A 13932-nucleotide genomic window follows, 5' to 3' on the forward strand; every position below is an offset into this window, starting at 1 on the left:
GCCTCCTTCATCACACAGCAATCTGCTCTGTTCTGTGTGTCTTTTGTTTCTATAAGATGCCAGTCTTCAGATCTAGAACATACCTTCAATCTGATATGATTTCATCTCAAAAGTCTTATTTCCAAATACATTGAAATTCACAGTGCAGGGAAGTTAGGGCTTGAACAGCTTTTGGAGAACACAGTTATACTACACCACATTGCAGCCCCTTACGTACATTATATGATTTAATCCTCACAACAGCCCTGTGAGACAGGTACTGTCATTAGTTCTGCTTTATAGATGAGGAAACAAACATTCAAAGGTAAAGAACTGGGCATTCAGTAAACATGCTAAGTGAAACAAAAATTTGTTCAATCGGCCAACCATATGACATGCCCCCGCATACACATCTGACCTGCTGCAGGGAGGGAGTATGACACACACTGAGCTCCCTGTGTATGAAGATCAGAGGTTTAATCTGTATTTTGGGGGTGACAGCATACTAATAAAACAATAATGCATTCCTGTAAAAAAGACAAAAAGCATGGTTTGAACACAAGTCCAACAGATCCCAAAGCCCTATCCTTAGTCAATGTGTTACTCTCTTGAGTTGAATCTTGAATGGTGGCTAGTTGTTTATCAGGGAGATGACAAAGTACCTGGGAGTTACTCTTTTCAAGGAGACAGAGCAGCTAGGGGGAACCAACAACCTCAGGCTTCCAAAAGCAGGGCCAGAAACATGTGAGGTAATGAAGAAACATACAGCCTGAGCTCAGAGTCCAATGCGAGCCCCTCTGGTCCAGCACACAGCTAAGTGGAGAGGCTTGCCAGGTCAGTGTGGCGCTCTGGGCCGGGCCAGGTGCCTGGATGCAAGTGATAATGAAGTTCCTTTAGCCTGGGTGTTTCTGACAGTGTTTTCTCCCAAAGCCACGGCTGCTGTGGACTCTGCGCATGGTGACCTCCATCTTTACTCAGAGCCTGGACAATGGACCTCAGGTGTGCAGAGCCTACCATCCTCGTGGGTTCCCTTCTCCCTGCCCTCACTGCCCTCCTCCTTCCTTTATCTAGGCTTCTTGGAGAGCTTTTTATCAGCTCTCACTTACAGGAAGCAGGGGCAGCACCAAGGAGAGGCATTGCTTCCGAAGCTCTTGGTTCTCATTCTAATTGAAGCCCATGCTTGGTCCTCCTATAGCGGACTCTGTTATCCACAGTATGGCAGCCCAGTGGGCTCCTGCTCTGCACTGGCCACATCTTCTGTATCTAAACAATCCAGCTTCTTCCACTGACTACTGGGCTCCTCTTGTGCTTGGCTGACAGAACCAATCACACGAAGAAGCATAAATCACCTACTCCCATCAGGGGTTAGTATCTCCCATTTCATTGCAGACAATGTGCTTGTGACTCTGCATAAGGTAAATTCAGGTGCTGAATCACCTGTCCCTGTGTCTTCCTTTCCTTCTACCCCACGCCCCAGAGTGCCCTACGTTCTTGATGCAATGAACCAATTTTGCTTTGTTTTCTAGACAGGACACACCCAGGCATTCCTCTGGGCCTTTGCTTTTGCGATTTCTTCAGCCAGGAACACCTTGCTTCACCTTCAAGCTCCTCTGGTCCTTTAAGACCAAGCTGAAATGTCCTTTCTCTGCAAATCTCTCCTAGTTTTCCCTAAGTGACTCACCCAGCTTCTGGGTTTTACGTCTTCCTTCTTATGTAAAGCACTTGCGTCACATCTGTTTCCATTCTCTTCTCCCGCAGATAGACTCAGTCCTCCATTTCTATTTTCCCAGAAGAGAGCAGAGTGACTGGCACATGGTTGATGCTCGGTACGAGTGTATGGGTGAACAGGCAGGAGGGAGTTAAATGTCATTTCACTCCAAGAGTTTGGACACCGGCAGAGCAGATGGAAACCATTTAGGAAATGCAGCTCTTCCTCTCCAGCCTGGGCTCCACCTCTGCAGAGTCTCACCTGAGCTTGAAACACCGACAAGGCAGTGCCCACTTTAAAGCAGGTGCTGCGGCCTCTCTCCTAGAAGCATGTTCTGTGAGCTCTTCTGCACGCTTCCCACTGTTGATCTCATTTCCAGCGTGGCCTGCCTCTAGGCTCATGACAGCCATTTAACTCCTGAATATCCGAGGCTGCTATCCCTCCAATAGAGATGGAAAATGGGGTGTTCACTTATCATCAGCCAACATCAGGGGGCGCTGGGCTGGACTTGGCACAGAGATGAATGAGACTCGAGCTCTAGCTTTGCAGAGCCCTCTTTCAGGAGGGGTTGACAGCCTAGTGAACAAATATACATAACACAGTGTGGTTCACAGTGAAAAAGAAGAACCAGCAGGTCAGGGAGCAGGGATAGGAAGGTGTATGTGGGAGAAACAAAGGAGAGAATGGGCATCAGGCTTGAAGTGTTCAAGGAAGGCTTCTCGGCAGAGGCAATACGTAAGCTACAATTTTAACCACGTGCAAACACAGGACCTTAAATAATTTTAGATCCAGACCCTTGGGGTGTCTAGAGAGTCCCCAAGGCAGTGTTAGGAATGGAAATATGATGCTGTCATCTACAGACCCTGGAGTCTGCCATCTCTACAGGTAGGGGAGACCCATGGCATGAAACTCTTCAACAGTTGCATGGGCTCATCTGTCCCTGCCAGTGGAGTCCCTGAGGCCCCACAGAGAGCCTCAGGATTCAGAGCTCGCTAGTTCTTGGTCACAGTTCTCACTTTTAGTCTCTAAAAGGTCTTACCTTTCATCTGACAGAGGCCTTGTAAAATACGCTATGTGTTTTAGACTTAACATAGGCAGGGGAGTCAACTCACTGGGTCTAATTCATTGCTGGGTGTGTGACCTTGGGCAAACCACTGAACCTTGCTCAGTTTCATGCTCTGTTAAAGAAAGGTAATAATTTATAATATCTCCCTTATGGTTGTGGAGGGGATGAAATGGAATATAGGATGCAAACCTGGTCTTCCATGCCTCTTTGCTCCTTTGATCACATCATGCTCTTTTCTGCCCTTTTACCTGTTTCCCTCGGCAGGAAGGTTCTACCTCAGTTTAGTTGTTTAGCCCCTCCTGTCTTCTAGGACTGTCTTGAGGTCACTCCTCAGGACAGCTTTCCTTGACACCTCAGACCCAAGTACCTCATATCACAAAGGCTCATAGTCACTGGAATTTCTTTTACACCAGGCTCAATGACCTTGAACATCAAGCAGGTCATGACATCTTTGCCAGCCAACTGTAAGATCAAGGACATTGATCTCTCTTGTTCAATGCTGTATCTCCAACTAACTCACAGGGTCTGGCACACAGCAGGTACTCAGTAAACATCTACTGAATGAATGCATAGGTAAGTAAAAGAGAACTCAGCGATGATGGATATTACTAATGATACTATAACCTCAGCCCACCACTTACTACCTATATGACTTATTTGCATCACCTATAAAATAAGAGTGAATATCCAGAATGACCCTGGAAAATAGCTATTGACAACGCAGATTAAATCCTTATCTCATAGTGTTAAAAATGGAGTTAAACATGTCCAAAATGGAGTCACTTGTGCTAAGCCCTACGTCTTGATTTGGTGCACCAAACCAAGACGTAACTTACAGTTTTGCTTCTCCCAGAAATAGAACCTCAGTCAATCAGAAATTACCTGACCAGCCCTAAGTAGGTAATCTGCCTGATATACCCCTGCCAGGCATAACTTCCTTGTTCCTTCTCCCTTCTGCCTGTAAGTCTTTCGTTTCATACAACTCTTGGAGCTCATTTCCATCTGCCAGATTGGATGCTGTCTGGTTCAAAATGATTTTTGCTTAAATAAACTCAAAAGTTTTAACATGCCTCAGTTTATATTTAAACAGGAGGGAATCACCACCTGACAGTGACTCTTCTCATCATAAGGGCAAAGGGGAACTAGGGCCTCTTTTTCAGAACCCAAAAGGATCCTTTCCCCCTGTTTCCAAAGGTCAGAAGAATGCCGTGATCCTCACCCCCGTATAACCTAGCACTCTCCAGGAGAGCTTGAAAGGAAAAAGATGCCCGTGGCCATGCCCAGTCTGCTGCCTTGACAACCGAGGCTGCCTCAGCGTGGGGGCTACTGCAAATCTGCACACTCCTGCTCCCGACCAGAGCAGAGAGGCAGACAGGGTATCATTGCCAATGGCTTCGTGCAGATTCATCATTTCAAATCCTCGTTCTTAACATGTGTTTTCGATCGCACGCAAAACATGGCTTTCTGGTTTCCATTACCTTTGTTTCATTTTAGAATATAATGTTTTTTATAGCCTTGGGAAGGGAGGGAGTTGTAAGCAAGCCAGTAAGAGTGTGAGTATATGCTTTTTATGTTTCCATCAGAAGAGGGATAAGAGAGCCAAGAAACCAGCGATGGCAGGCTTGCCTCTGACTCCTTCAAGTCAATCACTGATTCCCCAGACATTTATTGAGCACCTACTCTGTGCACACAGAGAGAGAGGATAAAAAGATGACCCCCATGTGGTCCCTGCAGTCTAGTAATTTGCAACTGAATGAAGCAAACTGGCTCACAGCACCACAATAGGAGACAGATTTTTCTTCTGGAAGGGAAGGGGAGGAAGTGGAGAGGGAGGAGAGGAAGGGGGAAAAAGGAAAAAAAGAATGAAGGGAGGGAGAGGTAGGAAGGGAAGGAGAGAAGAAAGGATGAAGGCAGAGTGCAATCGGGGAAGGAAAGAAACTAACATGTATTTATGACTTCCTGTGTTCTAGGCACTGAGCTAACAACCTTACATCTTGTATTCTATTTACTCCTCGTAACAGCCTTCTAAGGTAAGTTCATTTACCATTTTACAGACAAGAAAACAAGGGACTGAGGTGATGCCCAAGGTTTCATAGCTGGTAGAACAATCTGAAAGTGTTTCACAGGCTCTGGAGCTGGTGGTGCCAACCCAGCTCTGCTGTACAGACTGGAGCCTCCTTGAGTGCACGAGGCACCCACAGCCTGAGAACCTCTGGCTCCTTGAAGTTCTCCCAGAAACACAGAAGTTTAGAATCGATGGAACTTAGAAATCCCACTGGAAGAGAAGCCGAGATCCAGAAACAGGTGGTGGTCACTTGCCTGGGGTCCTGTGGAAGGTTCATAGAAGATCTGGGGTCTGGTCCTTCCCACCAGAGCCCACGGGGAAGTCAGCAATGCCAACAGCCATGGCATTTAATTGTTTCCAGACCATGGAAGATTGCAGTCCACCCTCCTCGCTCTGTCCCATTCTGGCTCAATCATTCCCAGGTCTGCTGAGCAGAAAGGTTTGTTTTGGCAGAAAGCTGGGTGCTGTCCAGCTCGATAATCACCCGTGTTAACACACCATTATGTGTGTCGTTAACAGACTTGGCAACTGGGATTTCATTTTTTTTTTCATTTTCTTTTTATTTTCAAAAACTAAAATGCAACCCCCATGTGTGAATCAGAAGGACCAGTCACACAGGTGCATGTTGACTCTGCCTGGAAAAGGAAGCTTTTCCAAAAGCAGGTCTTTCTGCCTAGGACAGAGATTACAGCTTTGCTTTTGAAGGAGGCACTGTCTATCATCAGGAGTGGGATTTGCCACTCAGAGCCAGGGCCCTCACGTCCAGTCTTTCCTCCCATGCCTTACCATCACCTCTACACCAGCCTAGCTGATAGAATGGAAAAGGTAAGGGCTATGAGCTCAGACAGACTTGAGATTACAGACTGGCTTCATCACCTTGTGGCTTGTGAGGACTTAATTAAGATTTAACCTCTCTGAACTTCAGTTTCCCCATCTAGAAAATGGAGTAACAATAAGATATCATATATCGTCCTTCCCTCCATTTATGTCATGCTCAGAAACTTACCGATTTTTAAAAAGAATGAAAAACATTTAAAAATAATATTGTACTCCTATGATTTGGCAGGCCTTGTTCTAAGTACTTCGAATAGAAAGATAAATCAGATACAGATCTTGCCTTCCAAAAGTTTACAAAAGGCTCACAGGGGAGCTAAAGAAATTTAATCATTATTCCACAAATACACACTAAGCCAATGTTAAGCCATTTCCAATGCTAACACCCTGGTCCAAATCACATGTTTACTCGCCTTGACCCCTGCAGTCGCCCAACCAGCCTCGGGTTTCCTCCCTTGCTCCTTTACAGTCTGTTCTCAGCAGAGCCGCCAGCATGAGCCCTTAAAACACCAGTAAGATCATGTCACTCTGCTGTTCACAACCTCTCAATGGCTTCCTTAAATTCAGGGGGAAAACAACTTAAGTACTTAGACTGACCTAGAATGTCCTACGGATCTAGGCCCCTCACGTCTCACTGCCCACCTCGTTCACTCTGCCTCTGCCCCACCGGTCTGTCTGCTTGCTATTCACTGAGCACTCCTAGAAGCTCCCACTTCCAGTTCTTCATTCTTCCCAGAGATCGGAGGTCCTCTAGGTATCTGCACCTTCCATCACGTCACTCAGGCTGCTGCTCAAATGTCACCTCATCAGAGAGACGCTTGATTCACACGAGCATCCGGGTGCCTGCCTTGTCCTTACTCTGTTTTACTTTCCTCCATAGGCTCATCGCTTCCTGAATGATAGTGTTTATCGATTTATTTGTTTTCTGCCCTTCTCATCAGAATATAAACTCGCAAAGGGCAGAGATTTTGGAGCAGCACCCTTCTCATACTATGACCTTGATAAACATCTATTGGGTAGACAAATGATACAAAGCAAAACATACTATCTGGCAGACAACTGCACTAAGCAGTAGTGAGACCAAATGGACAGACAGAGGCCATCTCTCCTAGTCTGTGTGGGGAGGGCGACAGAGGGAGCTCCACGGGGCTTCTGAGGAGGTGCTTGACCCAGCTGTGGAAGGTCGGAATCAGGGAATTCTTTCAGAAGGAAAATATTTCTAAACCCAGCCTTAAAGAATGAGTTAGGGTACGGAGAAAGACAAGAAAGTTGGGGATAGCTGAAGGGTATTTCAGATAGAGGAGACAAAATGAGAAAAGGAATACAGGAAAGAAACCAGTTGGCATGTTTTGAGACCCACAAAGATTTCAGTTTTGCAGAAGCTGTGTGTGTGTGTGTGTGTGTGTGTGTGTGTGTGTGTGTGTGTGTGTGTGTGTTGGAGGTGGTGTAGAATAAAAAAAGATGGAACTGGAGATATAGAAAGGAATGGTTCATGGAAGGATGTCTATGTCAGTTGAGGATATGTGATCTTATCTTACAGGCTAGGGAAAGCCATTGAAGAAGAGTGTCAGGGTCAGATTTGGGTTTTAGAAAGATCTTCTGACCAGAGGATGGAAGACAGAATCAGGGGATCTCAGGGTGAGAATCACGGAGGTGAGTTAGCTAGAATTAAAAAATTGTTTTGCTTTCTGTAACTCCAGCTATCATCTAAAGAGGACAGATCCCACTAAATGGGAACAAGATCTTATTTCAGCTAAGCCTTTCTATGATTTTGGCTATACAGTTTTGCAGACAAGATCTGGGGAGAGCTAAATTCTCCGTATCATATGAGAAAAGAATTTGGAATTTCCCCAGAAGATCTCAATGGGAAAAAATAGGAGCAAAGGAAAGAGGAACCAGTAAGACAATGTGATGCTAACTACTGAGCAGAGTAAATTTTCAATAGAGAAACCCAGTAGCGATGGAGTGTTTTAAAAACAGGAGCATGTAATTTGTGGTTTTAAGTTGCTTGCTAATTAATGAGGGTACTCGTATAAGTATGCCTGCCATCAGTGAAATAAAACAAACAAAATGGACAAAGCACAGAAGGCAACAGCTTTCTGGCACTGGACAAAAGGCAGCACAACGCCAGGATGCCAGCAAGGAGGGGAGTTCACAGGGTTAGCCCTAAAGTTGCCCCAGCTCTCTGTCTGAGGAGGATTCCTCCACTGCAGAGCAGAGAGCCAGCGTGTGCACACAACATGATAGTTCTAATGAGCTGAGGAGGTCGAAATCAGAGCTCAGAATAGCTGCAACAGCTGGAACTGTGAGGGAAAGCTCAGAGAGGAGTGAACTGCACAGACAGGGGTCTCCAAGACTAGGCTATAGTCAGAGACAGAGTAGCTACAACAGAAAGGAGAACAAAACAGATACTGAAAGTTAAGCATGGCACCCCACTCCAGTACTCTTGCCTGGAAAATCCCATGGACAGAGGAGCCTGGTGGGCTGCAGTCCATGGGGTCGCGAAGGTCGGACACGACTGAGCGACTTCACTTTGACTTTCCACTTTCATGCATTGGAGAAGGAAATGGCAACCCACTCCAGTATTCTTGCCTAGAGAATCCCAGGGATGGGGGAGCCTGGTGGGCTGCCATCTATGGGGTCGCACAGAGTCGGACACGACTGAAGCGACTTAGCAGCAGCAGCAGCAGAGAACAGTTAAGCCATAGGAGAGAAATCTTGTTCACACCCAGGTCTCCAGCTGAGATATGAAGATGATGACAACATAAGAGTCAGGACCACACCCTAGAGTCAGGCATACTCTTGATAAACACTGGCCATTAGAACTTCTGCAATGATGTTAATGTTACTTGACTGGTCCAAAATGATAACCATGAGCTGCAGGCAGTTATCAAGCACTCAAAATATGACTAGTACAACTAAGGAAATGAGTTTGTAATTTATTTCATTTCACTTAATATAAATTTAAACAGCTACATCTGGCTGTCATATTTTACAGAACAGCTTTGGTCCCACCAAAATAAAAAGCCCTAAATCCAAGCCCTCACAATATCCACAATAGACAAAGATTTGGAGGTTGGCCCCATCAAGTTAGAGTTGCTTGAGAAAGATGGGCTTTCCACAGATTCTCCATATCAAAACCTACAGTCAAGGTGACACTTCTGCTGCCAAGTCGCTTCAGTCATATACGACTCTGTGCGACCCCATAGACGGCAGCCCACCAGGCTCCCCCGTCCCTAGGATTCTCCAGGCAAGAACACTGGAGTGGGTTGCCATCGCCTTCTCCAATGCATGAAAGTGAAAAGTGAAAGTGAAGTCGCTCAGTCGTGTCCGACTCTTCGAGACCCCATGGACTGCAGCCCGCCAGGCTCATCCGTCCATGGGATTTTCCAGGCAAGAGGACTGGAGTGGGGTGCCATTGACAGTCAAGGTGATGAGCCAGTCTAAATAGATTTATTTTGACAAGCCAAAGAGGCATATTGTTAGCTTTAGAGCAACCACTAAGAAGCAATAAGAAGTATTGATGAGAAGCCAAATAGAGGAAATAAAACGGAATTCCAAAAATATGTATAATTAGGAAAGGAAAGGATCATTAGAGAAACAATCCCCAAAAATCAAACAAATAGCAAAATGATAATCTTAAACCTAAACCTATTTATAATCTTACTAAATGTAAAACTTCCCAATTAAAAAAAAAAAACAGAGTGACAGACTAGATTAGAAAGCAAGATTCAAGAATATTCTCTCTCTAAGTGATGCACTTTAAATTTCAAAGTACAAATATGTTGAAAGTATATAGATGAAAAACACATATTATGAGTTGTGGGCTGAATTGTATCCTCCCCCACAAATATATGTTTCCCTGGTAGCTCAGATGGTAAAGAATCTGCCTGCAATGAAGGAGACCTAAGTTCTATCCCTGGGTCGGGAAGGTCCCTTGGAGAAGGAAATGGCTACCCACTCCAATATTCTTGCCTGGAGAATTCCATGAACAGAGGAGCCTGGAGAGCTACAGTCCACGGGGTCACAAAGAGTCGGACACGACTGAGTGACTAACACACGTACACACACACCACAAGTATACATGTTTAAGCCCTAATGCCCAATGTGACTGTCTTTGGAGATAGCAATTTTAGGGGCACGGAGGTGGCTATTAAGGCTAAATAAGGTCCTAATCCAATAGGACTGGTATCTCTGTTTTCACCTTTTTTATCCTTTTCTTATGCGGAAAGGAACTATTGATACTCAATCAAGGGGCAGCATGGACGCAGCGCGGGCCATGTAGGACACGGTCCCGCTCCCAACCAGTGTCTTCCAGGTTGCAGAAAGATTGCAGAAAAGAATATGTGCACTCTGCCCCACAGACCTCAAGTGTATTGTCCTGTACTTAGCAGTCAGAGAATATAGCTGCTCATGAAAACTGTTTGCTGTATTCCTTGGCAGTTGTGGAAAGTGAGGACCATGACCCGTATAATAATGATAGAAATTTTGATGCGGAATCAGCAAAGAAAGAAATCAAGAGAGGAAGGAAGTTGAAATGCATGCTTTGTAAGAAAGCAGGAGCCACGGTGGGATGTGACTTAAAATCCTGTTTCAAGAATTACCATTTTTCTGTGCCAAGAATGACCACACAGTTCTACAAGCTGATGGACTTAAAGGAATATATAGTGTTTTGCCAACAACATGCTGACCCTCAAAATGATCTACCATCAGTGAAGCCTTTGTCTGGTGTCTTCCATTCTCACTACAGTGAGCGGACCAAACCAAGACAAGCCTACTTTTCAGGAGTGAAAACAAAAAGAGGAAGGAGAAAACCTCTCTCAACAGGCAATCCTGGCAACAGGCAATCCCACCTCAAAGAATGGCCCTGAAGAAGGAAATGGACGGCAGACACGCAGGCGCAACTGTGAACGCTGCTTTTCTTAAGAAATGTAAAGAAGCAGGGCTTCTTGACGCTTTACTTGAAGAAATATTAGACAAACTTCATTTGATTCAGGAAAGACTCATGGATGAGACTACTTCAGAATCAGACTGTGAAGAAATCAGGACTCCACGTTTTGACTGGAGATTATTTGAAGACACACTTGCAAATTTTCAAGCAGCAACTGAGAATCAAATTCGTCAATCTGAAGAGAGGTGGTGGCAGCTGATGGAAGAGATTGAGCTACTCCAGGACTTAAGCCTTGTACTCCCAGCGTCCGTCAAGTTCCACTTCAGATTCTTCTCTGTCTTCTTAAGAAGGACCATTTCCTAAGCTAGGAATCGAGCATAGCTGCAAACAGGGTGACATCTGGAGAGTGGTCTGTGAGAGCCACACACCTTCAGCACCAGGGCCCTGGGTCTCTCTGCTCCTTGCCTGCTCTTCCCTGCTCTTGCTGAGGGGCATCTGACGCCTGCTTACTGCCCTCCGCTCCTTACTGTCATCTCACTTCTGCCCCTCCCCTGCTGGTGAAGTGTTTCTCGGAGTCGACTTCAGTAAATTAGACCACGCCTCCCATGGCTCTGAAAATCCTCTGGTGGCCTCCCCCTCCCCCACTCCAGTGAGCTAAGTGGTTGCTTGTCCTGCTGTGAGGTCGTCAGCGAAATCTCCTCACACCTGTTCCACCCGAGAGTCCTTTCCCCTCGCATCTCTTCTCGGTGTGAGCCACTGTATCACACATCAAACCACTGCAGTACAAGCAGCCTGAGGGCAGAAACTCCCTTCCTGTGTTTTCCTCCCTGTCGCATTTCCAGCAGCTGGCATGTCCAGTAAATGTTGAATGCATAAACTGTTTTTATCTTTTCAGACAAGTTCCAGCCCATAATGCCTCTTTGATATGATAAATTTTAATATTATACATTACCAAAGAAAGAAATACTTAATCAGGGATTAAGCACATACGCAACCACTCTCGTAGTTGGAAAGGTTAGCTGACATAACAGAGGTCTTTTAAAATGGAAGCAACAATCTCATTGCCTTTCGCACAAAACCCTCAGATGGGAAGATGAACATGGAGAGATGAGGGGGTAAGAGGGAGTGCTGGAGTTTGGGGTGAGTCTTGGAAAAGTTTTCATTGTCGGAGCTCCCTGGGAGAGGCACAAGAAAGCTTCTTAAGAAAGGTAAAGATAAGAAAATTTTGTGGAATAAAAATCTGGTTAAAGTAAAAAAGAAAGGAATCAAGGGAGTGAAGGAGGGAGGGAAGAAGAAAAGCAAAAGGAAGAAACGCACATCACTGGCTTCCCATCTCAGAGAAAAAGCACAGGCTCTTGAGTTGGCCAACCAGGCACCACGGAGTCACCAAGCCTGTGCTCCACTGGCAGCCCCACCCCTCTGCTCGCCCCCCTGTAGACGCATGGCTCCTTGTTGGTCCTTGAGTCTAGCAGGCACATCCACATCATCAGGGCCTTTGCACTAGCTCTTCTCCCTGCTGCCAAGCCCCCCACCCCCAACCCCAAGCAGATGCTTGCTCCCTCACCTCCTTCATATTTGTGTGAAAAGTCACCCTTTCATCAGGCCTTACCTGACCCCCCTTCTCAATTTAAAATCCCACGTGCAAAACCTATGCCCTTCCATTTTTTATTTTTCTCCACAGCACTCACCATCCAACATAATATAAACATTACTTACATATTTTATTTATCTCCTGACTGCTCTGCAAGGATATAAATGTAAGAACATCAGATTTTGTCCATCATGTTCACTGCCATATCCTGGTGCCTGATATGTGCATAGCACATAGTAGGTGCTCAATATATATATACAATTCTCCCTCAGTATCCAGGGAATTGATTCCAGGACCAAAATCTGAGGATGCTCAAGTCCCTTATATTAATAAAGTGGAGTCATATTTGTGCACAAGCTAGGAACCTCCTCTAGATCACTTATAGTAATCAATAAATCATCTCTAGATTACTTATTACTTATTAGTGTACTTATTACTAGTACCTAACACAACGCAATGTTGGTGGTATCCACAGATGCAGAACCCATGGGTGTGGAGGGCCACTGATTTGTTGGGAAGAAGGAAGGAAGGAAGGGACATATAAAGCATTTTCCACAGTTCCAAGCAAATAGTAAGCCTCTAGGCTTCCCTGGTGGAGAAGGCAATGGCACCCCACTCCAGTACTCTTGCCTGGAAAATCCCATGGACAGAGGAGCCTGGTGGGCTGCAGTCCATGGGGTGGCGAAGAGTCGGACACGACTGAGCGACTTCACTTTCACTTTTCACGTTCATGCACTGGAGAAGGAAATGGCAACCCACTCCAGTGTTCTTGCCTGGAGAGTCCCAGGGACGGAGGAGCCTGGTGGGCTGCCGTCTCTGGGGTCACACAGAGTCAGACACGACTGAAGCAACTTAGCAGCAGCTGCAGCAGCAGCAAGCTTCTCTGGTAGCTCAGTTGGTAAAGAATCTGCCTGTGTGCAGGAGACCCGGGTTCAATCCCTAGGTTGGGGAAAATCCCCAGAGAAGGAAATGGCAAACCACTTCAGTATTCTTGCCTAGAAAATCCCATGGACAGAGGATCCTGACAAACTACAATCCATGAGATCGCAAGAGTCAGACACAACTTAGCAACTAAACCAGCACCAAGCCTCTAGTAAAGAATAATTATTATTACTGGATCTAGGAAATGAAGCCTAGAAAAAACAGAAGCCTTGACCAAGGGCCATGGAAAGTTTTTGATGAGACCAGTGCAAAGCTCCAGGTCCCCTGACTTGTAGCATATGCATATATGCGTGCGAAATCACTTGAGTTGTGTACCACTCTTTGTGACCCTATGGATTGTAGCCTGCCAGACTCCACTGTCCATGGGATTCTCCTGGCAAGAGTACTGGAGTGGGTTGCCATGCCCTCCAGGGGATCTTCCTGTCCCAGGGATCAAACCCATGTCTCTTATATCTCCAGCATTGATAGACAGGTTCTTTACCACTAGCGCCACCTAGGAAGCCCCAACTTGTAGCACACAATTAAGGGAAAAAAAGTAAAAGAAGAAAAAAAAGCTTTGACTTCCTGTTATGCACCTGGCACTTTCACATTTAATCTTTCTATTAGTTACCAGAGATGAAGGTATTATTTCAATTCCAGCTCTGAGAACACTGATGCTCAGAGAGGTCAACTTCCCAAGATCACACAGCAAGTAAGTGGTAGAATCAGGATTCATACCCAAGCCTATGATTTGAAGTCCAGTCCTTTCCTAATAATTCAGGAGAGAGGTGTGGTCAAAGCGCCAACAGCTTGAAATGAAATCCATCACTCACAGCCCAAATCCAAACCTCCCCTCATTTAGCCTCAGGCAGGTTTT

At 45.7% G+C, this 13932-nt stretch overlaps 1 pseudogene; it reads left to right on the forward strand.

The window, feature by feature from the left end:
* The first annotated feature begins 629 nt into the window (after positions 1-629).
* LOC138070271 (PHD finger protein 11 pseudogene) lies at positions 630-10889 on the forward strand (annotated as a pseudogene).
* The last annotated feature ends 3043 nt before the right edge of the window (positions 10890-13932 follow it).

This window comes from Capricornis sumatraensis, chromosome 2 (genome assembly GCF_032405125.1).
Source record: "Capricornis sumatraensis isolate serow.1 chromosome 2, serow.2, whole genome shotgun sequence".
Taxonomy (NCBI): Eukaryota; Metazoa; Chordata; class Mammalia; order Artiodactyla; family Bovidae; genus Capricornis; species Capricornis sumatraensis.